A 27,137-nucleotide genomic window follows, 5' to 3' on the forward strand; every position below is an offset into this window, starting at 1 on the left:
GACCACTTGTCTGATCTGCTATGACAGATTCCAAATTCTAAATATCATACAGCATAATCCGTAAAAACACCCTGCCAGGTGTTTATCTTCCATGCCCTGGGCATTTTTGTGACTTTACCTTCATCCTTTAGAGACTTCTACACTTCTTATCAGTGGAGTGTTCAAAGATCTGTACAACTAACAAATGTCAGCCCCCATGAGCACTGGAGGTCGGCTGGTGTGTCGCCTTAATCTGTAATTCTGATATTAAAAGTGGTTATGGTCAGTGTTCTCTTTCCTTGGTAAGAGCAGTATTAAACATGTCCTTACAGCTGTGTGGATGCATTTCTATGTGTACAAGCAGGGAACAGTCTGTCATCTGTGTGTGTGCATATGAACTTGTACTTGTGCCTGTGTATGGACAGACAGAGGGCAGTTTGTCTGATACGGAACATGGGCAGGTGTGAATTTTCAGTTATCTGTGCTGAATATAAATGCACGTGTCTGTATGTGTGTCTGTAATGAGTTAGCACAAATACCAGAAAGATGAATATTGCAGTGTGCACCTGGGAGGAGTGATGCATCCTGCAGCTTCAAAGGCTGCCCTGGTCAAACTGTGTGATGTGCAGAAATCAGCAGCCAACTTGCCCTTCCACGCCGAACCTTGGGCTGGAATGGGAGGGGGGCAGGGAGGTGTTGGTTATTCATGTAACAATTTGTATTAAGCAGGCACTTTATTGTTCAGTCCTTTTGGTCTTCTTACACATACTAATAATGGATGCAGTCCTAACGAGGATAATAAAAGGCCTCAGGGGTTATAAACTAGGAGGAGAGGTTAAGAAAATCATGTTTCTATTCATTAGAATAGAAAGGATTAAGAGTGATTGTGACCAAGGTGTACAAAATCCAATATTCAAGAGAGAAACTGTGAAGACAAGGTAGGTGGAGGGCAGGTGGCATTTTGATTGGAATTGGTTGTGTGACATTTTTACAAGGGTATTTGCTCTCAGTGAGGAAAACAACTTGTGCTGATAAGTGGGCTATAGAAAGAAACCTTAGGACTCAGATACTTTGGTGACCAGAAGTACAGGGTATGTCACGTAGCTTCTTTTTCAAGTGTCTGAGCAGAGGGTAGTGAATTAAAAAAGACAGTGAGCTTTTGAGCTTCTTTGGAACTTAAGCTGGGATGTAAAATGTTGGGAGGGGGGAAATCCCACACAGCTGAGGTATCTGGGGGCTCTACTGCACAAAGGCTAGGTAATTTTAGGAGAGTACCACAGCAAAGACATGAAAACTAAAAAGTAGTTTTTCGCCTGTGTGGCCCTGTTTTCCACTGCCAGGACAGGGCCAGCCTCTCTATGTGTTCTTCCACATGAAGGTCCCATCTCTCAGCCTCTTTCTTCTGTAGCCCTTAATAGGGTTAAACTCAAGATTCTCAATGCCTATTGGGTACTGTATTTTGCGCAACGTGTATGGCTACCTCAAGTGTAGGGCAGGGGTAGATTGGCCACTGAAATCCAGGAATGATCTAGAAGATGTTTAGTCTGGCCAGTTTATGACCCATTTATTTAAAACTTGCTTGAGGAATGAAAAAAAACAAAAATGGGGCACACTCAATCCTTTTACTCAGTCATGCTGCACTAATGTCTGTATATTTTTGTCTGCATACAGTCTCCTTCTCAAATGTATTTTCTTAAGTGATCTCTATATGTTTCCTCAGAATTCCATTCAAGATCCAAAGCCAAAGCTTTGCTAATCAATGCAACTTACAGCATTTCAATCCGTTTAGCTGAACATGAAATGTATTGCTAGTTCCTGGCTCTGTTAAGTGACTAGAGTCCAAGAAGAGAAAGCAGTTATTTTTAGATATTTTTGTTGAATTTGAATGTCTTCTGTGATGGAATTTGCAGTAATAATTTGAGAAAATACATTAACTAAGAGTAAGGAAGCTGGCAATATCCTACCAACCTCATACTGCTTCTTGAGGTTCAGCCTAGAGTTAGGTATAAATCTGGTGTAGCTGAAGAGTTTAGTCTTCAGTGATGTGTGGGGGTAGATTGTGGCAGTGTGCAGAGGATAATGGGGGCTGTGGGTCTAGAAGACCTCCATCCTATTTTCTGATTGTTCACACAGTGGGTATTTGCCTGGAAATGTGGAGGTTTGCTACATCCCTTCTAATTGCTGCATATGGAGAGGAGGAGTAAGAAGTAAAAAACTGAGAGACATTTTGTTCAACCCTTTCCCCTGTGATATTCAATCCTGCTGTGCATCGCTTTGTGGGAAGACAGATGTTGGCGTAGTAGGGCATGTGTTCTCTGCTGGAGCAGCACACATGGGATGCATATTGTGGCTTCAAGCATCCAAAGTTTGTAGCCAAGCCCCTCCTGAAGTCAGTACATCTAAACCTTGTAGCAGTCTTACTAAATAAATATAAGGAACTAGCATGGCTACACTAGCAGCAGTTCTTCATTAATGTGAAAGGAACAAACCTGGGAAGCAGGAGGTGTGTGGCTAAGAACACCACCTTTTATGCAACCATCTAGGCTAACATCAGGACTAAGAGGCAAAGTCAGTTGCAGCTATAAAGGGTTATGAAATTACCTACAGAAGCATTGGAAGTAAAAGCAAGACAAAAGTCCATCAACAAGAAGGGGAAGCAAATAAACGGACTAGACAGAGAAGACAGAAATACCAAATGCCATTATTTTGCACTGCTCTTCACAGAAAGGTTAATAATTGTGTCAGATCCATAACAGTGTTCCCTGTAACAAGGCATTACGAGCAAAGGCAAGAACAAGATAAGGAATATTTAGATAAGTGTGATATATTTGGGTCAGTATGGCCTTCGAAATGTACCCACTGAATTATTTACAATGACTCTCAGAAGCTTACAGAGGAGAGGGCAGTTGTCAGAAGTGTGGAGGAAGGCAAACATAGTACCTGTCATCACAGAGGACAGTGCAAGGGAAACAGAGCTTGGTAAATACCCAAAAAGATACAGAGCACGTTAGTGAAATTGCACATACCTATAAGCATCAAATATTATCTAATATGCTGTATTAAGCCCAGAATAATCTAATTTCCTTCTCTGATTGGGTGCTTAATCCAAAAGAGAGAGAAGAAGAAGCACTTTGTTTTTAGTCAGAAGTCTGATGCAAAGTCTTTGTGAGCTGAGCTCAAATTGGTAGTTTTCAAGCTTTTTGATTAGTGGATCAGTAGAAGCTTGTTAGCAGAGGTGCACATTCCCAGGTACTAAGGAATTCACTGGCCAAAAACTGACTACTAATGGCTACATACCTGACTTTAACAAAATCCTTAAGAGCAATTTATTAATTTTTAGCTCAAACATCCTTGGACATTTTGGCTATGGGATATGAGAAGGATCTGCCTTAATAATTTTCATTAGTTGCTTGGATGGTAGACCAGAAAGTACGTTTCCCAATGTGGTTAAGCCCCAGTCATTAAGGAAAAAAAAAACAACAACAAACAACAATTGCTTGCAGGCAAAATAAGGGACTGCTGTATAGGGACCACTGCTTCAGGAGAGCTCAGAGCATGTCACTGTGGACCCCCAAACTAATGACTGGCCAACAAGTTGCTGTGAGATGGTGTTGATGGAGGATGTAGGCAACCCCAGAGGGAAACAACAAAACTAGTACTACTAGTATTAGTCTGTGATCCCCTGTACTCGGTAAACACTGCAGCTTTACTGAAGAAGGGAGGTAACCTGGAGAATCTGGAGGGAACAGTACTGGCACATTTAGGACTGTTTCAGAGCAGCTGCTTCCAACAGGGTTATGACCTCTTGCACCCAGGCTTAAAGGTGTCCAGACGGGTAGAGAGTTCCCTTGGTATTGGAACTAACATTTCAAAATCTGTATGCACAGGTGCATGATGTGGAGGGATTTATGAACTCATAAAACCAGTTGTGGTCCTGATTTAGGAAGATACTGAAGGTTCTGCTTAACTTTTTCTCTGACAGGTTATAAGCAGGTGCTAAAAGCTCTCTCCTGAACAAATTGCTTTCTGAATCCAGACCCAATCAAGCATATCCTTGTGTTAGAAAAAAAATAAATGTATGCAGTGGCACACATTCTCTGAAGGGGGAGGGGAACATGTGTTAAGATATTTTTAAATGTCTATTTTTGTAAATGCTTTCTCTTAATGGAGATTGCTGTGTACAGCAGTGTACTCTTCTTTGCTTTCTCTCCACCATCCCTTTCCCCAGTGTATTTACTATGAAAGGGTTTTGCCTTGGGCAATAGTCTGCAGTGCAGTGGTGTTATCATATACAGAAAACTTCTCTAACATCATCCTCAAGTGTAGTATGTGGACAGAGGGCAGAAATCTAGAGGTAAGCCTTTAAAAAGTTGTCTCAAAGATAATTATTTTTAAACATTGCTTGAGCTTTTACATAAAGATGGCAAAATAGACATTCCAGCATTTTATATGAGCATTGGATTTATGCTCTGTAATAAAGGTATCCATAGGGTACTGCGTTGCTGTAATAAGTGAATGATAGTAAAATTAGGAGAATTAGTAATGACCCAGCTGGAATAATTTAGCATTGTGATAACTAAACTCTAACCTAACACTCAGTGTATTCACAGAACTATTTATAAAGCACATTGAGTGTAAGAGTCCATGGGGAATTTTCTATAGAAAACAAAGTGAAACCCTAATCATAAACAAATGCCATGGCATATAATTAAGAGGATTAAATGGCTTGAAATTTATGTCTAAGGCATTTTCATTGATTGTTACTAAAAATACCACATGCTAGTTGTCTGTCGTGCAGTATTATCCTTGTTTACCAGGACTGCCTCATACCAGGTCTTTATCTGCAAGGTTTGCTGCTTCATGCCAGACCTGATCTGAGTTTTGCAGGCTGATGTGTTGGCACTGGTTGGTGCCAAATCATTAATACCTTAATAATAGTGTGGGAGAGGCCAGGTTCAGCAAACTCTGGGCTGAAACTAAAAACACAAAACTTCTGGATTATATTAAAATTTCTTTCTTTTAAATAGTGGTTTGTTTGTTGTGTTGTGGTTTTTCTTTTTATGTTTGATTGGTTCTTTGTGGTTGTTTGTTTTTGGGTTTTTTTTGACAAAAGGCTTGGCTTTTAGTTTGAAATAAGTTTTTTCTAAGAGATATATCTTATGTTACAGTTTAAAAAAAATTTTGAATTTTCAATGAAGCATTACACAAGTGAGTTTTGTATTGACTAATTCAATATCTTTCTGAATAATTAATATCTCTGAGACTTTGGCTTTTGGTCTAATTATATTTTATTTTTTTAACTAAGAAATTTTTACACATAGAATAATCTCCTCTGCCCTACTTAGAGGTTCCTTGCTATTATCTTGTTGGGCTGGACTTTGTTGGGAGGAAGAAGCTCCAAATGGAATTCAGACAAGTCAAAGATTTCTGAGGCAAAGCTGTAGAAGGGATGTCATTGTATTTGTGGCCACATAGATGGCTTTCCAATCTGTTCAGGCTGTCAGTAAATGCCCAGAGAGAAGTGGGTTGCACCAAAGTCCTAGATACGCAATAATGCAAAGCAATACATGGTTGTTTCCATGACTGTTTATTGTAAATTTGATGTAGCCAGGAGCACAATGAGGCAGTAGGATGAACTTTGCAATGCTTGCAATGCTGATTTATTAATTTATATACATATTTTTAATGTATATTTATATATATATAAAACAAGGAGTCTTGCAGTGATGACAGCAGCCTTTGGATCAGGTTTTACTGGAAAGGATGCAAAGTATGTGACCTTGCAGGAGGATGAAGAGAAACTCTGTGCAAGTGGCCATGTGAAAATCTGCACATGGAGATGGGGTTACAACAGCCTTCACCCCCATCGTGTCCGGCTTGTGGGCACGGGGCTGGCTACAACAGCCTGAGTTTCAACCTGATTTAACATGTTCACCCAAAATATCACCCCTTGTCATTTTTGGGAGGGTCGAATTAAACTGTCAAAAAATGTATCACAGGTGAGATTTGGGTTCTGGCTCTCACCACTTCTGTCTCGTTCCACTGCAATGCTGTGTAGCACCAAGCTGTGTTTCTTTTGTATTCAGAAGACAGTGGTGCTGAGAGGTATGAGCATGGCTACTCTGGTGGTGTAAGGATTAATGTCCTGCATCCTTTTGTAAAAGGCAAATGTTGGATGAACTTGTGGTCCTTACTCAGGTCTGTTTCACTGTGGTGGGAGCTAATGCATGGACAAACAAACCTCAGATTCTTAATTAGAAGTACAGATGTTGGGTTTTTTCCTTTATCAGTTTTGTTATCAAAAAATCAGCTGCATGTCTTGAATCCAGCCTTTCGGGCAGTGTGAGATGTTGATAGTTTAAGACAGATGATTTTTCCCTGAGATAGAGGTTTGCACGTTTCACCTCACTGGCTTTGCTGCCAGGCTGCAGACAGCAGCAGAGGAGATGCAGGGAAAGATTAAGGGCAGCAAAGCTTTAAACTGTGATTCTCATGTAAGGTAAGGTGCCAAGTCCACTGACCTATTGCCTATCTTTCTTGAACACTTCTGTCCTTCCCTTGCTATGCAATTACACCATAGTTGGGAGTTTAGGCTGTAATTTAGACCTAAACATCCTGTTTGAGGACACCTGTAAAAATAAATATGTAACATACTAGTTACAGTCTCTGAGAGTGCTGGCTCAGGACTGGCCCTTTTATTCTGTTTGCCTTGTGTGCTCTGCAGACCAGTTATTAGTAGCTCTGAAAGAGGACTTTAATAGAAGCACAAGCAAAAATGAAGATCATGTCAGTCTGTTCTGCCTCATGCTGATAGCCATGCTGCTGCAGCTTTTTAGTAATACGATCACCCTCTGGGAAAGTCACATACTTTAAGCACATAAGCAGGAAGAGAAGGTATCTGCTTTGTGTTGGAGTTGAAAGGGATTTCCAAATGGAATTAGAGTTTCTGTCTAGACAGCAATCAAAATTAGTCTTTCATCAAACATTAGGTAACACTCAAATTCTTCTGTAAGCATTAGTATAAGCATAAATAAATATTGAATATATTTGTGATCTTGCATATGGAAATGAAGCTAAAATACTAGTGGTGATGGAGACTCCTTGCTACTAGGTATTGTTTCCTAACAGCCTTTTTATTCTGGCTGTGAGTTAGATTATTCTGAGCTAGTGTGATTCCCTTTTTGGCTGATTTAACCTAGCGTAGCCCTCCATTCAGTCAGCATTCAAATGACCAAGTGAGGTGCAATCTTCAGAAATTATTACAGACCAGTGAAAGTCCATCACACTTCCTAAAGGGTTTTGGGTACAAAACAGTAAAGGAGCTTGATCTGCATCATAACTGACATCTTTACAAAGGATCAATAAAATCTTGTGAAAATACTATATGTAACAGACTATAAATAAAGAAATGAACATCAAAACAATCCATTAAACACATACAACCTGCTGAGAGATACAGCAATATCATTCCTGTATAAATCAGTTCATAAACTCATTTTTGATTTTTTGACAGGCTTACGAAGCAAATTAGCTTGGAAATAAACATTCAGCTTAATGGGCAAGTAAATAATTAATGTTATTGCCTTTGTAAATTCAGCTTTTCAGTTATAAATTAACATAATTAAAAGAGTAATGTTTCAGTGCACATTTTACCAGCCAAATCTAAATCAAGCAATTAAACTGTAGGTTTTCCACATCAAATGAGCTGAGTTTATAATGATACAAACTGTAGACATAAATTTGTTTTTCATGGCTGGATTAATTACAAAAACATGAAAGAAACTACTCTACAATAGATGTAATCAAGTATATTATTTGAATAACCATTAATATATACTTTAACTACTTTTTGTCCTCCTTCCACAGTGAAATAGAAAGAGAAAAGCATACTTCTCATCAGCCTCTGGCACTGGGATAATTGCCTGTGTGTAGTTGCAATGACCCCTGTAAAATAGTTATTGCTGGATAGTGATTGTCACACCTCTTTGTGGGTTTGATTGTAAAACCACAATGTGGTATGGATCTGAAAAGATACAAATTGCTCTGTAGTCATCAACTTAAAAAACTCCAGGCTGACTTACACTAGCTGAGAATTTGATCATGTTTTTTCAGCCTCCTACTTCGTGCATCAATTTTTTGTGAGGTTCATGAGCTATCTTCCTGTGCCATTCTTCAAGCTTAGTGAGCAATCAGAGCAGTAATGCTTTTCTTGGGAAGAACAGATGAGTTAGTAGGAATATGTAGCTATTTCTATTCTGAATGCAGGTCAGAGTTGGTGAAATTCAGCCTGAGCTTTCAGTTCCAGAAGAGCAGATCATATGGCTGTAACTTCAGGTTGGCTCAAGAGTTCAGGAGGTTGCATCAAGGTTTCTGAAGTTGCTTGTGAGACAGACTTAAGGAGTGTCAGAAACCACATGGCTTCTGAAACTTAGAAGCTTCAGGGACATCAGACATCAGTATGAATTTAGGCCTTTCTCAAGTCTTTTTTTTTTTTTTTTTTTTTTAATTGGGAATTTCAAAGAGCAATTTGGTTTCTTCGAATGGTGTCAGTTGGTGACTTTTCAAAATACTACTTTTCATTGGAAAGGGGAAGAATGTAGAAGTGACTCTAATGTGCATGTATAGATACTCACACACGTGAAAACTTGAAGTCTGAAAACTGGTCTCTAGTCAGCGAAGTTGTGAAAGCCCCCACTGAAAACCCAAAGCTACAGACACTTCAAGTCTTGAAGCCTTCAGAGATTACCATTTATCATGGGCTGAGCAGTTTGTCTATAACTGTTAAAAATGTTTCTAAGCGCAGCATTTTGCAAACTGCCAAAGGTTTGTAATGAGAAGAGTTTCTTGATGCACAGGCTTGCCCACATCCAAATTTCTACAAGATTTCATAGTCATTCCATGTCTCAGAACCCAGTGGGCACATTTATCACTGGCAAAAGCCAACTGAAGTCACTGAAGTTACACAAGAGATAAATTCAGGTCAATGAACTTGATTTTAGTGGTGTTCAAAACGTTTGCAGTGCTATGCAGATAGATAGCTGGAGGCCTTTTTGTATTATCCAATTGTTTAAGGGTGAGTGGACAGAAAAAAAATTACCCTTGAGATGAATTTGTGCTAATTGATTTATATACATGCAGAACTGCAGGACTCTTGATGATATTGATATTTGGGGGTTTAGAAGGACTTTAAAAAGAGGCAAAGCACACTAAACTCCCATGCATGGTTTCTATATTTCCAAAGAAATTTTAATGGAACACAGTCACTTGCTGGTGTGATGAACTGTGGGTGGAAGAGGGGGGATCCAACCACCTGATGGCACAGGCAATGTTCTGGTAAGCACTGCTAACTCTAGATGTCAATATATGTCTCTAGAAGATGAAAATGTTTACCAGTGGTAAGGCCAGTTTCAAATGCTGCCCTGTTATGAATAGTTTGAATCTACATTTCATTATTATACTTTGGCCATGTCTAAATTTCGATGGGGTTCAGGTTGTGTGGCTTCTTTTGAGGACAGTGGCTGAATTAAGTCTTTTCATCTCATGCAAAGCTCTGTCTGGACTCAGTGACATGTTTCTGGCTGGGCTCTCCTAATCATGGACTTCCAACAGAGTCAGGGGTCTTGAGCTGTTTCTGAAGAGAATTCAGCCTATTTTGTAACAAGGTTATTCTAAGACCCTTACATCTGATAGTCTACTTTTAGCTGCTTTGGTTTCCAGCACAAATCAGACGGTTGCTCTGAGGCTGCTGAGCACCAAGTGGGATTGAAGGCAGTTCAGGTACTTGCTGTTCAGCCTGGCTCTGCCATGGAGCCTGCTGGGTGCTGTGTTTCTTCTCCATTTGTTAGAGTTTGCAGCGTGCCGAGGAAGCCAGCCTTTACAGACTGAAGCAGTGTGACACTGCCTTATTTTATGGGTGGATGAGAGTGTTTCAGATAGTTTGGTGACTTGTTGGAAAAGTCCATCTTCTTACTCGGAGCAGACAGTGGGAGGTGTTTACATGGATGAGCTCAAGATCTGTCGGTGGCAGAGCTGCCTTCTGCGTGGATCCTGGATTGTTCATTGCTTAGCACTCACTATTGATGGATTTCTGTAACTCAGCATGTAAGGCTGACCTGGTCCAGAAAACATAGACTGGAGCAGTGTCTGTGCTTGGAAAGGGGTGAGGACTTGAAGGGAGTTTGGATTTGCAATCACAAATTGCAATTGATCTCTGTGTATCAAAGGGCCAACTTCTGGGGCTTGTGAGCACTTCTGTGTTTTCTTGTGGTCCTTTTAAACTTTTCATCAGCTTTCTCCAGACTCCTGACACCTAGAAACATCTGGCATCCTCCTGCAACCCCATATCTGCTCAGGCTGCTTCCTGGCTCTCCAAGTGCATTCACCCAGCCTTCAGGGTTCTCATAAGTAGCTGCAGGAATCCATTCACTTTTGTGTCCTCCCTGATGCTCTGCCAGACCTCTGCGTCCCCTCTTCTCTATTCTCCTGGCTCTGCCCTTTTGTACCAGTGGCTGAAATTAAAACATTTAAAGGCTGTAGAGATTTACCAGGCTTGTATGCTCACATCCAGCTCAAGTTGGGGTTATTTTTCTTCAAATATACAATCCACCCAGGAAAAGCTACATTTCAGAAGTTAGGCTGGTGCTTTTCAAGTGTCAGTGTATGTTATATACTTTTCAGGCTAACTTATCAGGTCTGCCTTTGTGTGTCATTTATGAACTCGGTTCACTCTTACATTTCTCCTGAGTTGTAATTGTGTAAAACTACACCAATGGGTGAGATTTCAGACTGACAACACATAGGATACCACTAATGTATCTGCCAAAAACTTTTCAAGGTTTGGAAAGTGGTTAGAAACAATTGTTTTTACAAATATGACTAAACTTGGCTTCAAGCACTGAAAGGAGATCACATTTTAGACTCCCAGGAAGTGCATGAGAGTTTGACACTGTGTGTACCTTTTAACATCAAAACAGAATAACAATCTGAATTTGTAGTGGAAAACGCTGCTTAGATTCTGGGTTGACAAATGACTGACAGCCAAACGGCCTCCAGATGCTGCAGAATCCAATATACTTGTATTTTCTCTAACATTTAGTATACCAGCTTATCCCAATATGTTCCACAGAGATAAACAATAAAGTTAGAGTTAAATAAAAGACTTTAGAGATAAACAACCTTAGCAAAGGGCAAAAGGTTTGCTTAGCAATGACATTTAACAGTAGATGGAGATGTGCATTTACTTAATCATTTTCTAACAGAAAGTGGGTTAGAAATGGCAGTAACACAAAGCAGTGTCTGTGAAGAGTGACAGATTAGGGCAGCAAAGACAGTTGTTTCTTATGACCAACCTTAATGCAAGTCAGTAAGAAATCTCACCAGTTTCAGTGACAACAAAGGGAGGCCAGTACCAGAACTGTTAGGAAATTTCAACTGAAGTTTTCAAAATAGAAAGTCCTTGAACCAAAATAAAATAAAATAATTATTACTTTTTTTTTAAAGAAAAATAAAGGAAAAAAGAGGCCAAAAAAAGGTGCAAGAGTGTCTGAAGCAGATAGAGAGAAGTCAATTTTGGGTGGCAAAATACAAATGCACTGACTTCAACTGAGATTAAAGTTAATAGTAGTCAAGCTAATGCCTTTGATACAGAGAAAGAGAAGTATAGTATGTTTTTTAAAAGCTTATTCTTTTGTGTCCTGATCCTGTAATACAATCCACTTACGTGTTATCAGCTGAGGTAAGGAGATCCAAACGGATTTGAACCTTCTAGTAATAAACATCTTCCTTTATCCTGAAATATACCTGAATTAGATAATATAGAAAATATTTCCCAAAAAGAATCTTAGTGCAGTAACTTTCCATGTGTAGCAGTTTATCTTGGAATGGATCAAAAAGTTGTTTTTCCCCACTTAACATAAAATATTCTTCATTCTAGCATGCATTGACAAATTTAAGGCTTGCATTTTAACTGACGATGACTGAAATGATTGTTTCCTAATTATTTTCCCATTTTAAGATAGAGTAAGAGGGAATCCAGTTACATACTGTGATACCAGCAATGGATCACGCAGATGCCTCTGATATTAACTGTACAGCTCTTGTTGGAAAAACTGGGTTTATTTCATTACTGAATTATTTTGAAGATCTGACCAGATAAGTGCAAGCTGCTTGATACTCATTCTCTCCTAAATGCAGAAACTCAGTTAAGCATTGTTGTGTGGTGTATTTTTTTTTCCATAAATGTGCTTAAGGCCCTTTGACAAGGCCACAGGCTTTGCTGTAACTTTATCATTGCTTTCAACTGAATTTACAGGCAAAACTATAATCTCATGGAAGAGCTTCAGTATAAGAGCAAATGTAAATGTCTAAATCTAAGGAGCCTGAGAGATCTTACTTTATAGTCTAAGCAGACATAGTAATAGTAGAAGTAATAATAATAATAAAAAAAACAACAAAACTTAATAGTATAATGCAGTGTTAGCAGCTAGACAATTAGATACTAGCCCACAACTTAATATTTTTGAACTTGAGAAGCACCCTTCATTAATCTAAGTACCTTTCTTCAGTGTGCGTGTTTTATTTCAGATTGGAAGTATTTCCACTGCGTTCTTTTGATTCCACTTTCAGAAATTATTCACTCACATGCAGCAGCAGCAAGACCTGTGCAATGTCTTAGTGTTTTCTAACCCAGCAAGATATTAATAATACTTTTGAATCTCATAATGTAACATTAATTTTATTGTGATGGGAATAGTTCATACAACAAGCATGGTTAAGCACTGCTCTTAGTTTTGTGTTTTGTTTTGTTTTTTTTCCCTGGATACCCTTAGTTTGTACTTGGATGACAAAAAACAGTGCTAATGTTGAGCAACATCACAGTGTTCCATTATATTCATCTCAGTCAATATATTCTTTATTTTAGTATTGTCTGCATTCTTTAATCGAGTTAATTTCCTGAGGAACTCCATCACACCACCAGTCTCCAACAAATTTCCTACTTGCGGATGTTATCACTTGAATTGTAGTTCTGCTGTTTCACTATTTGTTTTGTTGGCAGGGAATGAAAAAAAGCCTCAAAACAGCTGAGTGCCAGGAGTGCTGGCGACTACTGTTTTATTTATGTTTTGTACTAAGCAATCGTGAATGACAAACTATGTCTGGGACACAGTCATGGGCAATGCTCTAAGTGTTCTAGCTGGAAAGGTGCCAAGATTGCATTGCTACCAATTTTTTACCGTTAGCCCTCTGGAAGGAGGAACTCAAAGCCTCATTTTATTCACTTCTTCACCAGTGTCACCTTTACACTAAATTAATGTGAGATCTTTACCAGAGTTGGAGCTGACAGGATGAGTTGTTAGTCCTACAGCTCCTTGATGCAGCAGGAACAGAAGAACAAATCCCATGAACTGTAGAAGTGGGCTGCTCTTTGGATTTGAGCAGTGAGGAGTCAGGAACATCCTTTGAGAAAACTGAATGCCTTTGGTGTCATCTGAAGCTGGAATGGTGGCATTGCATTAAGCCCTGCTGTCCTGAAGCTCAGTAGAAAACAGTGAGCTCAATCCTAAGGATGTGGCAACATGCAGCAGCTGTTGCCTACTCAGCTGTATAGGGACTAATGTCCAAGGCTGCAATTAGAAGATATACCTGCTAATGAATTGATATAATCCCCTGCTGTGTTCAGAGGTTGCTGTGGGATCTTTTTTCTTGTGCTTACAGAGTTTGACCTTGTTAAATACTTAGCAATAAAAATGTTTTCCCTTGCCTGTTTCACAGCCTTTCTTCTGGCTCTACCAGTAGAGCTCCTCTGTATTAGTCAAACATGTTTATGCAAGTTTAGTTAATAGGGAAAGAGGAAAGTAATGGGGCTACACATGACCACATTAGATATACCTGAATGTTTTGCACACACACGTGGAGTTCTGATTCTTTATTGGTCACGCTACCAGTAAAAATAGAGAAATGTAATATTTAAATAAGGAGACAGTTTCAATTATTTTTTAGTCATCAGACTCTTTAAATACTTTATAATTTCTATGCCCAACTAACTTCTTCAATTGCAATTAGGTAGGTTGTAATTAATTTTTTATGACAAACTACTGATTTGAATATCTACTCTACCATAACACTACCTTGCAAATATATCATTCAGCTTCTAGATACTTTTTTGCCCTATCTAAAGTTGTGAATGCTGACCAATGTTGGCATATCTAGCCACAAGGCCCAAGCTGCACCTTAAGCTGTAAGACACCCAAATACAAGGATGACCATTCTGAGTCAGATGAGGGTTCAGCTGGCTCCTGTCCTCCCACAGACAGTGATCAATAGCTAATGCCTAAAATGTATAATAACAAGGCAGAGGTGTATAGCAAGGCTTCCTGTGAGAGAGTCACCCAGCCTCCATTGATCTGTGGTCTGGGAACATCTCAAGATGAAGTGGTATCTTCAAATTTAATATTTGATCTGATTTGTTACACTGAAGTGTATAGTTATTTGTATAATTCATGCTTTCTATCGGTAAAGGACTGAGGCTCCTCCAAGGGAAATACTCTCTTTTTACTGGAAAAATGTCTTGTCTGCCTTTTCTGATTAATGAGAACATCTATATGCCTGTTTTTGTGTCTTGAAGACTGATCTGATACCACTTAACTGTGTTAATTTAGGAATGCACCTGAATATTTTAATCCAGGACTCTAGAAACAGAATGTAAAAATCTGAAGTGGTGGAATAATGAAAGTAATTTGTGATTTGTTGGCACTTACCTCCACACATGTGGTCAAAGGAGACTGGGGGTACACAATTTTACAACCAAAACTAACTGAAATTAGTTGAAACTAATTGCAACTGGGATTTGTAGTATGTGGGCATTTCTGGAAGTTCAGACTTGGTTTTGTTTCAGATAGGAGCAGTGCCAGCTCCTACATCAGCTGCAGACTGAAATTGATGTGTTGTTTTTTTTTCATCAGGGATGCTGTTGTCTGTCTCGCTGCAGCTGTGGGACAGTCCTGGAGCTCTGGGTTTGGGAATTGGCTCTGACAGACCACCAAGAGCCCAGGTTTCTCAAGTTCTTCTTCCCCCTCTCTTGCTCTCCAGAGCTGCCCAAAGTCAAAGAGCTCTGAGGAGTATGTGTAATAGGCTCTCCAGGTTCCTTGACTGTGAGAGGGAAAACAGTTGCCTGCTAGGACACTGACCGAAAGGTCAATAGTGGCTTACTGAATGTGAAAGGGTTTTCTGCAATATTGGGCAGGTTTGGGCAAGAGGACCGGCATGCATCTTTGTTTGGTTGGTTTTGTTTTGTTTTTTTTTGTCCTGAGGGAAGTTCTGAGCCAACACAAATTGTAGCTCATGAGGGAGGATTTCCTTGCATTTTGTTAGTGGCCTTTTACCTTACTATATTGCTGACTTGGTATGGTCTCTAGTTTGCCTCTGCCCCTCTGTATTTGTGTGATGCTCATCATCAAAGCATGGAGGAGGTACCCTGCATTCTGGCTGGAGCATCTGCACTGTGCTGCTCACCAGAGTCCTGGCCACAGGTTTCATTCTGTTTTGTTGCAGCATAGGGGTTAGGGATGTTTGCAACAAGTGCTTGTATCAGAGAGATACAAGGGAACGAAACACAGTCATTGCATTTTGTCATGGCTAAAGCTGTTTTCCTCTCTGCATCCATGTCCAGACCTCCTGCTACTTCCCATTCTCCCACATTACCACATCCTTGTAGTGCTCTACACTTTTGGTCTGGATCAGTCAACTGCTCAGCAGCAAGGTTGTCCAGCTCTCTGCTGCTGTGCTCTCGTTCCCATGATGGCAGCGTTTTGGAGTGAAGTTGTTGTGAGTTTTTTTTTTGTCTTTGCCAAGAGCTGGAGGCGCATTCCTGTACTATAATTTGTGATCCACTCAGCAGTGCAGGAATTCAGACAGTACAGGAGTTCTCTGTGCAGAATACTAAGGCAATGTGTTAACTTCTTATCAAAGAGTTTTGCCTCTGATGAACATTGGCAAGCAATTCTAAATAGGAGCTTTCAAAAATGCATCTCTTCCAAACTGAGGTCAGGCTTCTGCACTCAGCTTGCAGTGATGACCTGGTCCTACTGTTGTTACTTCTACTTCTCAACCCAGCTGATGCAATAGTTAATGCACAAAAATACTGATTTTCTTGGTGGCTGTTTTGCGTTACAGTTTATGAGCAGAAATGAAAAAGTAATTGTAACTGTGGTCTCAGGAGATAGAAATCCCTTAAAAGCAGTAGAATTAGATCTTGCTGCTACCTGCAGAACAAACTACTGCAGCATCAGCCATTTCTATACCCATAAGTCATTCAGCAGCCATTTCAGTTGGCAGTCTGATTTTTCATGGTTAGCCTGGAAGAGGACAGGAACTGTGAAGGTCCATTTTTGTCCTTCATGTCTGAGTTCAAGAAAGGCAGAAGGTCTAAAAACAAGTACCAAGAAATGCTGGGCTGGGCTTTGCCACCCTGACTCCTGTTGTGGGTATCTCATAAGCTGTTCCACTTGTGGAGCCTTTATGTGTGATATGTAACAGAAACCATTTAAACAAAGCCCAGTGGAGTAATTAGTGCTAAATCAAGTGAATATATTTGGTTGTTGTGATCTATGTGGCCATGCTTGCTATGTGGACTTTTGTTAAAAATAAAATCTATTAACAAACCCCCAAAATAATAAGAATAATAAAAAAAACCACAGTATGGTGCTAAGTTGCAGTATGGACAGTTTTGCACAATGATTACTGAAATCTTCCTTCTTGCAAGCCCAAGAGCTAATGAGAACCTGTAAATGAGTTCAGGATTGGTTTTGTGAAGATGTAATGGGATTTTGTGGTATTTCAAGCTGCCACAGGCTTTCTCTTGTGTAGGAAACATCTAAGGAATAAATATGTCTGGTTTTACTTATTTTTTGTCTTTGCTCTTCTTGCACGCTAGGCAAAGTTGGAATACATTTGTGGCTGCTGTGTTGGGTTAATGTTAGGAAAGTGTCTCTGAGCCTGGTTTAAGGCCACAAACCACGTGATGTCTGTGTATCCAACCTAGGGACATCAGGTCCTGGTCTTTGCTTGGTCCTCACCTGCTTTGGTCTACTCTGCCAGGTTGCTCTTTGCAGGCTGTGTTGGCCAGATGGAAGAAGGGTGGTCCTTTGAGTGTTTTTCCATATTCTGGAGATTAGGAATGATTCATGCACTGACAGTGATGAATGTTTGGACTTCTTGGTGCTTCTTTACGGTTTTTGGTTGCTGCCAATCTGTTGCCTCCATTACTTTCTTCTCACCTGAGTGTCCACAGGGACGCTCCCACTTCCACGCTCAGTGCTGGGGTCTGCACTCTCAGAAACACCAGCAGTGACAGTGAGCTAGAAAACATAGTGTTACCAAGCCCCAGTCTCTCAGAAAACCACAGACCATTTGCCTGTCTCTGATAATTGCTTTGCAGACTGAACTTCAGAAACCCATTGCTATGTGTTGGGCTGACAATCATTGCTTCCCATTGAATTCCTTGAATGAGAACCATTTTAGTAGTATGAAGTATTAAGACTGAGACTGTCTCTGCTTTTAATATGAAAGTCCTGTTATTCTGCAGAAATGTCATAATAAATTAAAATATTCCCTATAGAGAAGTGTATTACTTATTACACTATCAGACTGGAACAAAAAGCTGCTAGACTGGCATTCATTTCCTGGTGTAGGGACACTATTAAAGTACTATAAAGCAGGAATAGCTTTGCACCACAGTTCTTGAATTCAAAGCTTGCCCTCCAAAGGTGCCACGCATGACAGATTGTCACAGACTATTTGTCCTGCCTTGACATTTCTTTCCTATCCAGTGTTGTCTTATGCTGTGTTCTGAATCTGCCAAACAACTGAACCTAGAATTTAATGCCACACCTTCTTATCTTTTCTTTCTCTGAACAGCATCTTTTGCAGCTGAGGCTCTGAAATACTGGAGAACACGGCATCTTCCTCAGGGACACAGACAAAGGGGAGCTGGAGCCTCTGGGGAGCTCGGAAAGGAATTGCGGTCAGTGGTCGCCTGAGGAACTTACCTTCACACCAATGTTGCTCTGAAACGAGTTACGTCCAACATTCAGGTTTGGTAAGGTATGTTATTTTCCCCCTGCTTGTGTATTTTTGCTCTTTTCTCAGTATCTACATATGGAGAAATTTGAATAATTAACAGCCTTCATGTTTCTTGCTGCATATGTAGCTGCCTCTGTAAATAACCCTTGCTCTCCCAAAATTTGGAGATTGCTCATCAAGAGTGAAGTGTTTTCAAGTCTTGGGCTTGAGGGGGCACTTGTTTATATCAAGTGCTTTGTTGAACAAAATGCTCGCTGATGGTTGTGTTTTGCTCTTGTTGATGTACGCTTGGTAATAGGCATCCACATTTTGAAAGCCCCACTTGTGTTTCACTGATGTCTGCAGTTCAGAGGGTCAGAGATGGGAAAAAAAAGAACCAATTTGTAATACAGCCCTGTGCCTTCCTTCGTGCTTCGTATATTCTTGTTGTTTGGCAGGGATGGAAATAATACCAGTTTCTTGCAAGTGTGTCCCTGCTTTGTTGTGTAGCACAGAGGTTCTGATATCCCCACAAATATTGTCTTGCTTGTGCTGTGACTGTAGCAAGGTGATGAGCAACATCTATTTTAACAAGAAATTGAGTGCCAGGACTTGAGGGAATATGTTGCGGACAAAGCATGTGCTGTAGAAGCATTTAGGGTAATACAGCCTCTGATGCTGTGGCTTCTTTTATCTAGGCCAAGTTTTTTCTGTGATGGCCAAGTTTGCTGATAAAAAAACTCCCAAAATTTCAAGTATTATTTCCCAGATCCCAATAGAATGGTATCAGATGATGGTATCCTTTTTCATTTAACACATGCCTATTGACTTCTCTTATATGACTGAACCTGCAGTATAGTCTTGTTGATAAAACTACAGCAGCAATATAATACCTGTACTTGGTGTTAGTGAAGGGGAGAAAAAAAATATATATATATAAAAAGAAGTCAAGACTTTTAACAAGGTCTCTAAGAAAACAAGAGGCATTTAGGTGAGTGTGTATTGATTATTCTGCTTTTGATATGGTTGCAGAGTGTTATCTCTGGAAACTGTAGACTCAAACTCTCAGGCTTCAGCAGGGCTCTGCTGGTCCAGAGCCTGCCTGTCTCCAGCAACTGCAGAAAAGATTGTTCGAAAAAGCTAAGTTAGGTGCTTAACTTTTAAATATTGCAAGTCAAGAAAGGTCTGTTCTGACCACAGCATATACTGTTAATTTGTACAGGCATTTCAAGAAAACAACACTGGTATCAAAGAGGAAAGGTGCCCATCATTAACACTGTGGCTGCACTTGCTGTGTTTGTCTGCTCCAGGAGCACCTGGTTTCTAGAAAAGGAGGTTGTTAAACAATGCTGATGCTTCTGTTATGGCTGAGCAGCTGAGTCTGTAGGGCAAAGCATGAGATTTGGATATGGAAAAGTTTGATGTGTGATCAGCTGGATCACTGCTCCAATCTAAGCCAGTTTCCTCCATGTGTCTGGCTTTCCCAAGTAAAAAGGTTTTTAGTTAAGTGATGACAGTAACACCAAATGACATCCACATTTGCTCCATATCTCTGCTGGAAATGGCAACTTAAATCCAAATATTGTTATCTGAACTCGTTCCTCTTTGGAGCAGAATATTGTTTGCTCTTGCGAGACAAGCAGATTTCCTTTTAGCAGCATTTGCACAAATGTGGTGATGGCAATCTTGTGTAAGGGATTATTTTAAACAGACCTGTAGATAACATGCAGAGTAATAAATTTTTCTTAAATTGCTCATTTATTAGATTAGTAGAATCTGGTTAGTAAAATGCTCTCTCTGCTGAAAAAGCACATTTAATTTAATAAATATGCAAGAGAAAAATTTTAAGTAGCCATTAAACATAGTTAATAAATTTTATCTTGCAAATAGAATTGTAAAAAAACCTGTTCTTTTAATGTGTTTTATGGATCTGGTAGCAATTAATTGTCTTCATTACATGGACATAAATCCTCAATGCAATTCACCTTTTTCAGATGAATTGCTTTGGAACCTTTCCTTTTGTTTTGTTTAGGCTGTAATGTTGTTTGTCTTTTAAAAAAGTTGAATCTCAACATTTTTTTACCATTCCCAAAAGTTCTGTGAATCTGTTCAAGCTGCCAAAATCTCCTTTCTTTCCAGGACAGTGCAGAAATAGGGTTACAGCTCTGATGGTCTGATGCAAGTGAAGCAGAGAGCTGACATATTCACACCTTGATTGACTGATAGCAGAGCAGTTGGCAGGTGTCCTTCCCTCACTCCCTATATTATATGATCTGATAAAAAGTTCTCTCTTCAAATCTGTCCTGCTTTATATGTGATTTAATTTATGAAATCAGAATCAAACACTGATTTTATGTGCCTGTGGGTTTGGATGTCCAAATAAGAGCTTGATCCAACTCTCCAAGGGCTTGATGAGGGATGCAGGTCTACTGGCTGCAGGTGAAAATGTCTCAGTAAAATTGTCCTCCTCCATTACTGAAGGGAAACTTCTGTTGAGGCACCACAGGTTGACTGAATTCCCAAAGTTAAATTCAAAACTTTACATTGAATAAACTCTTTGTTCTTTTTGACTGAATTTTGCACAACAAACAGGAAAACAGGGCAGCACACGGGATCACTTTATACTTAAGTTTTCAATCAGTGAGTGTGCTGAGCTTGTTTGTATAAGTAATATTTATGCAAATATTTTCTAGTGTTTCTTTGAACTGTTTTTCCAGGGTGAGGAAATAAAACGGCTATTATGTTGCAAGATCAGCAGACTGACTGTTAATATATCAATTTCCTTGATGACACCACTTCTGCAACCATACTCACTCAAATTCTCTTGACAGGGCTTTTATTGAATCCATCAACCTGACACATAGCACAGTTTCTGATAACAAATATCTTGGTGTACAATGAATTAAAAAGCTGATAGCAGCAGCAGAACTGAGTTGAATTCCTGGGGAAAAAAGAAAAAAAAAACCAACAAAACAAACAAAAAAACCCAATACCAAAACAAAAATAAAACCAAAAAACCCAAACCAAACAGAAACTCCAAAACTAACATGAGATTCTTAAGATATCAGTCACAGAGCAGTAATATAATAGTCCTTTGCCTGTATTCTTGAAGTACTGAGAAGTTAATGAGTCTGCCCAAAGTTATACAAATGGGCTTGCTCCTGGGCTGTCAGCCTGTGGCTCTGCCTTCTGGTCTCTGATGTTTGTAGTGTTACTTCAGAGATCATGAACTGGTGGTTTATTTCTTCTGGAGAGCTTTCTCGTGTGAGGACCAGTGACCTCGCTGTAATTACTTTGCGCTCTAATCTGTGAGAAATTTGGATACTGAGGTTTGGAAAATGCTAACCAAGGTCTGAATGGAGTACAGCTGCTTTCTTTCAGAATATGAAGCAGTTTGGAGCCCTTTGTCCTCTGCAGAGCTGCTGCTTGGCAGCCTGTGAGCCATGTCTTGGGCAGAGACCAGTTGGTGTGGAGAAAGGCATGTGTCTCTTTGGGCTGCAGAAGTTTTGAAAGTACCTGGCTCAAAGCCTTCTTCTGAGAACACCTTTCTGTATCTGCTTGCAGCCTTCTGTCTGACTCATTCTCAGCATCCTGCTTTTCTATCTCCTTCATTTTTGCATTTCTTAGATGATAAGCAGCTTCAGGCAGGGCTGCCTTTGCACTGGCACTGCTCTCACTGCTCCCAGGCTTGCTTATCTCTTATTTTTGGCTAGCACACAATATGAAGTATTAGCTATTAATAATAACGGGGGTTTTTTCTGTGGCATGTCTGCTCTTTGGGTAAGTATCCACTGACAGTTTGCAGCCTAGCAGAGAGGAAGAGGTGGGTGGTCAACAGTTGATGTAAAAAATTAATTACAAACTACCATCCTCCTACCACATGGTTAAGGCAGTTGTGCTTTCCAAACTTTACATCCAGCATCACAGAAAAAAAAGGAGGAGAATACTTCATTTCCTTTCTCCAGTAGTGGGAATGTTGTCAGAACAAAGCTTAGTAGAGAATGTCACTGTTGGGACTGATCACTCAGGATGGTCTAGAGCCTCTACTGCTCTGTCTGCAACTGTGACACCACCCACATAGTAATTTTTACCTTTCCTTGAACAAATGGTAGCTTAGTTGTGTGTCCTAGTTGATAAAGGCCTGTGTATGTGATGGAACTCATCCATGTCCCATATGCTCTCAGGGAGCAAAGTTTTGTGTTTCTTTACAGTTGTGACTTGATTATGTTCATGTTCAGATGAGCTACAGCTTGTTATATTTTCATCCTTCAGGATGACATTTATTTCATAATGATCCACAAAAACTGGCCTGCAAGGTAGAGGGGGGAGAGTTTGACAAGCACCATGTAACCCTGGAAATGTAATTACCTAAAGGAGCAATTCTGTCCCTGCACAACCTCTGTCTTAAGGATCACGGAAATAATTGCTGGAAGCCTGGCACTGCGTGTACTTCAGGAGCTGTTCTGGTCTCATAATTGCATGCTGGGTCCTCCTAGCTTGAGTTGAGCATTGCAGAACCAGAACAGCACAATCTAAGTGCCAAAGATACCCTTAGATAGTTCCGTAGAATACATGAAAAAGCCTGAAAGTGTTAGGATTTTGGAAAGCCCTAACAATTTTGTAAGTGATGATTTGGGGCTTAACTAAAGAAATGAGCATTTGTTGTAACTTTCCTCAATTAAGCCTTTGCTTAGTCTAAAGGATGTTGAAGTGTGCAGTGGAAACAGTCTGGCAAAGCCTCAACAGGAACTGGTGTGAAATGTCACAGAGATACTTCGCTATATTAAAGGTGTCACATTACACCAGAAAAATCTTAAAGGTGGTTCAGGTTTTCAGTTAAGGTGCCAGAAGTCTTCACTTTCCACATTTTTATAATGAAAAATGTTCACAGCTCCTGATTAATTTGATGGTTAACTGAGTGGTGGTGCTCTAAGAAATACCAGGGATTTTGTGAAGGGCCAAATTGCTGCCTCATGGAAGTCAGAGTCAAATCATGATATTGAGGCTTCCAGTTTTCTCTTCCTGAGCTTTACCTACTGATAGACACAAACCTCTTTCTAGTGCTGTCATGCTGAGTTTTTGCAGCCAGGAGCTTGTATTTGGAAGCACAAACCTGTTACATAAGTTCTTTAGATGTGCTGCAAATAATTATTGGATATGTTTAATGAAGGGAAGCTGAAACATACTGAAAACATTTGGAAATATGAAAGAATGTGTGAAGCCAAACGTTAGCTATGAATGGAGAGTTCTCATTGGCATCGTTTAATGGGAGCTTTCCAACTTGTGGCTTCTAGAGAAAAACGGCAAAAAAACTAGAAAGGCAGGGTATCTGGAGGTGAATGGGAGGAGAAACAGCTGCCTTTTGTGTCTGGGAGAGCAGCATTTCTATTGATGGGCTAATGCCTGGGGCAGTCTCTGCTTCCCAGTGACCAGGAAGAGGCAAGCAGAACCTGCTGGCACTGGCACCCTCTAAGCAAAGTAGCATCTTACTCCTTCGCCTCAGCAAATGCTGTCTGTTTTTTTCTCCTGACTACACCGTTGATAACAGAGAGATTTTTTACATTTATTTTTTTTTTCTCTTTACTGGGGTTGAGGTAGCTTCATTTTTACCTCACCAGATAAGCTTGATGCCTTTTGGCAGTAGTGGCCACATGCCTTTTCCCCCACCTCAGGAGCTGGCCCCTGATCTTTTTAGAGACGCTCCTCTTCTTTTCTTCCCAATGCTGTTGTGCTTTCCAGTCTTAATGTTGTCTGAGAAGGAACTGTTTAGTTTTGCATCAGATGTCATATAAAGACTTGGGCTGGGGGACCAATCAGTTGTTGTACACAAAGCTGTGTTGTGATGGTGCCATAACCCACACAGATGGAGAAGCTGGTAGAGCCAAAGCATTCAGAGTAAAGACTAAAAAGCAATGTGAGGCTTAGGAAAATGCCCTTACCTTGGCAGACCTTGTGTCTCTGTCATGTACTGGAGGCTCTCCTTCTGAGCACTGATATTCTGGAGGATCTGTGCCAGAATGCCAGGGTACAGAAGATATAAATAACATAGAATTCAGGAAGTTTTTTACAGACCCCTTTGTGTTTTATTTGTGAAACTGGGTGGGAGAAGTGGTGCCAACTGCCACTGCAGCTGAGGGGACCTTCCAAAGCATTACTGAATTTCTGAATGAAGTAAGGAGGTTGTAAGTCCTTTTCTGAACAGTGGTGCTGCAGCAGAGGAGCCAGCAAAACATGGAGGACTGCCATGCTAGGCCTGTGCTCACATCCCAGCCTTTGCTGGCTTCTTACTGGGGTTTTGACTGCCTCTTGGTCTCCATACCACAGTGGCCCAAGTGGTGGGTGCTCAGTTCCCATACTTGCACTGAAGTTTGCTTAGACTAATGTGTCTTTTCTCCTTTTAGGACCACTGAAATTTGCCCTGCAATGCTCTTGAGAGAAAAGGCTGTGGAACAACTGCAAAACAAGTCTGTCTCATTAGGGCGGCTTGTAGGCACCTTTGCTTGGCTCGTGAGCACCGCAAAGGGGGGTGGGCAACCCTGCACTCTGCTCACTTTGTCTGGGAGGAATTTCTAGTTGTTAATGATTAATTCAAACATTTCTTGTCATGAATACAGTGTGCACAGAGTGATAAATCTGTGGTGGGTTAGAGGTTGAGGTTGCTCAGTGCTGACAATTAATTTGAGCCACAGGCTTTGCTTTCATTGGCATTTTCACAGCATTAACCCAGACCTTGTCAATTAAAATCCAGACACATTTTGATGAGGGACATCTTCTTCTAATGATAATTGTAATAATATCACTTTTATTCATTTAGAACCTGTCAGGCAGGCAATGTTTCCTGGAAAATAACTGCCCAAGTTTCACATTGCTGAAATAACTAGGAAGCATGTTTCAGTTTTTTGAGCTGACATTTCATCAAAAATAACTAAAAGCAAATGAGGCCATAGCTGTTAATCTTTAAACACTTACCAACTCCAATCAAGGTAATTTGACTTTATCTGCTAAAAGAAGCAGGTTTGTTAGCATTCACTTTGGAGGCTAATAAACTTTTGATAATTGCCTGAAGTTGATGATGTGGATTTATACTATTTATTACAGGCTTTTCTAACTATTTGACAGCATCACTCCAGAGCACACTCTAGGCAGTGATCCATTCATGCAGCTCACCTGTTCATTAGATGGAGGAGGAAGGCTGGGTGTAAGGGATGATTAAGGAACTTGTCTAAGTTGCATAAGAATTCTGCAGTAGAATAAAACTCAGAAATCCTGTCACTGTTCTAGTATGTTAACCTCAGTGTTTTGTTTATGTCTTTATGTGTCTGTAAATATTGTATCTAGAATCTCTGTCAGGCCACAAAAGTGAGTATTTAATAGTTAGAATGGAAGTGATAGATCAGATAGCTATTGAAAACCCATTGTGGTTTCATTTTAGCAGGACATGAAAAATAACAAAGTGAAAATCATGTTTAGTTTTACATGGAAAAATAATTTTAATTTCTCTGAGAAGGTGGTTCATAAGTGAAATCCTTTACATACAGCTAGGGAAGGGAAGCAAAAAGCTGTATCAACTAAGACTGTATCTAGATCTTGCAGAGTGTTCACTCTGTGCTTGTACATTGGTAGAAAGTGCTGCACTTCTTTTTATTTGACATTCCTTGCTTCTCTGCTATGAAGTGGATCACTGGCCTTTAGTCAGATCACATATTTATTTTCTTTATTTGTCATCTTATTCCTTTAAAGTCTAGGTTCTTCAAAAAGTCAGCACTTGTGTGTTAAAAAAACCTCATTAGTATTATAAACGTGCTTCTTCTCTGGGCCTTCTCTGAAAGGTGTGGAAGAAGGAACTCTGATTAATTAAAAGCACCTCTAGGTGATGCCATAATATAAAGAGCAATAAGCCTGCCTTATTTCTATAGCAACTGGAATAATGCCACAAGTTGTTAGTAGTTCAAAATTCAGTGCATAGCATGGACTCTGAGTAGGAAATTCAGGCACAAAATACTGCATTGAAAAAAGGTTGAGGAATGATAACTGAGAAGTAAATGGACTTGTGCTGCTGTGAATGTATTCTGGAAGTTAATAGTTGTGCTTTTAGAAAATACAAATACTAATCCACCTCTGCCCTGGTAGGGCTCTTTTTTCCCCTTTCCAATTTGAACTGGCAAACCTGTCATCTGAATTCTACTGTGTATAGAAATTACACTGACAACAGCATAGCTTGAAGGCTGTAAATATTATCACGTATTTTTCCAGTCAGCCTTTGGCAACTGAGCTGTGTGTCTCACTGCTCTTTTTTTAAGGAGTGCATTTATAAACATTAGAGGTGATCAATAAAACCTGACCTACCTTTGCAAGTTAAATAGGCCTGATTTGGAATTACCCGACTTAAAAGAGATTCAGATTGGCTAACAGTGATTTAAGAGCAAGTGAGGCCCATTTACATGCTATTTCTTTTTCACTTTTGAGGTTTGAATTGCATTGGAAAATCTGTCGCATTGCATGTTTGAGCATGGAAGTTGCAGCTCACACTTTATTGAGCATGCCATTATGTAGAAGCTGCCTTACCTCGCAGTTCACTGTATCTTACTGAAAAAGTAATGCAATAATTAGATATGGAACATGCCTAACGTTGCAGAGTTAAGTCTCCATGAACTTTGAGCAGTATTTTCTGTCAGTTGCTTTTGTTTTTTTGGGAGATGTCCAAGGAGAAAAAAAGAATGTACCATTGAAAAAAACCCTATAATATAATAATAATAAAAAATCCAAATATGTTGGTTGAGAACTGAATCCTAGCTGTAAAGGTACATGTTCATGATGTCCTTGGCACAAAGATATAAAATGCTCAACGACAGATTTTTTTATTTTTATTTTTGTGTTATTCAGATGAAGTTGTTTTGAAGATTTATTCCATATAGACTTTACTGAAAATGCTAGTATATTAAAAATTGTTTAGCTTGTCTTTTGAAAGGAAGACATATTTTCACAGCACCCAACTCCTTAGCTGGCTGGATCTCCACTGCCACTGGGAGTAGCTTCAGAGGGGAGCTCAGTGCTGTGATTTCTCCAAGCTGCCTGTCCCACCTGTCTGTCCACACTGCACT

General features: G+C 39.9%; 1 protein-coding gene across 4 annotated transcripts in view; it reads left to right on the forward strand.

The window, feature by feature from the left end:
* Nucleotides 1-27,137, forward strand: part of SGCD (sarcoglycan delta) — a 321,460-nt gene that overhangs the window by 108,413 nt on the left and 185,910 nt on the right. For 3 of the 4 annotated variants that reach the window (XM_051631256.1, XM_051631255.1, XM_051631254.1), the window contains exon 2: nt 17,893-18,078. The gene's annotated coding sequence lies outside the window, so the exon portion shown is untranslated. Of the gene's footprint in view, nt 1-4,291; nt 4,334-17,892; nt 18,079-27,137 lie in introns of those variants that run through there. The other variant, XM_051631257.1, reaches the window with a different exon arrangement.

The sequence above is a fragment of the Apus apus genome, chromosome 13, assembly GCF_020740795.1.
Source record: "Apus apus isolate bApuApu2 chromosome 13, bApuApu2.pri.cur, whole genome shotgun sequence".
Lineage (NCBI taxonomy): Eukaryota > Metazoa > Chordata > Aves > Apodiformes > Apodidae > Apus > Apus apus.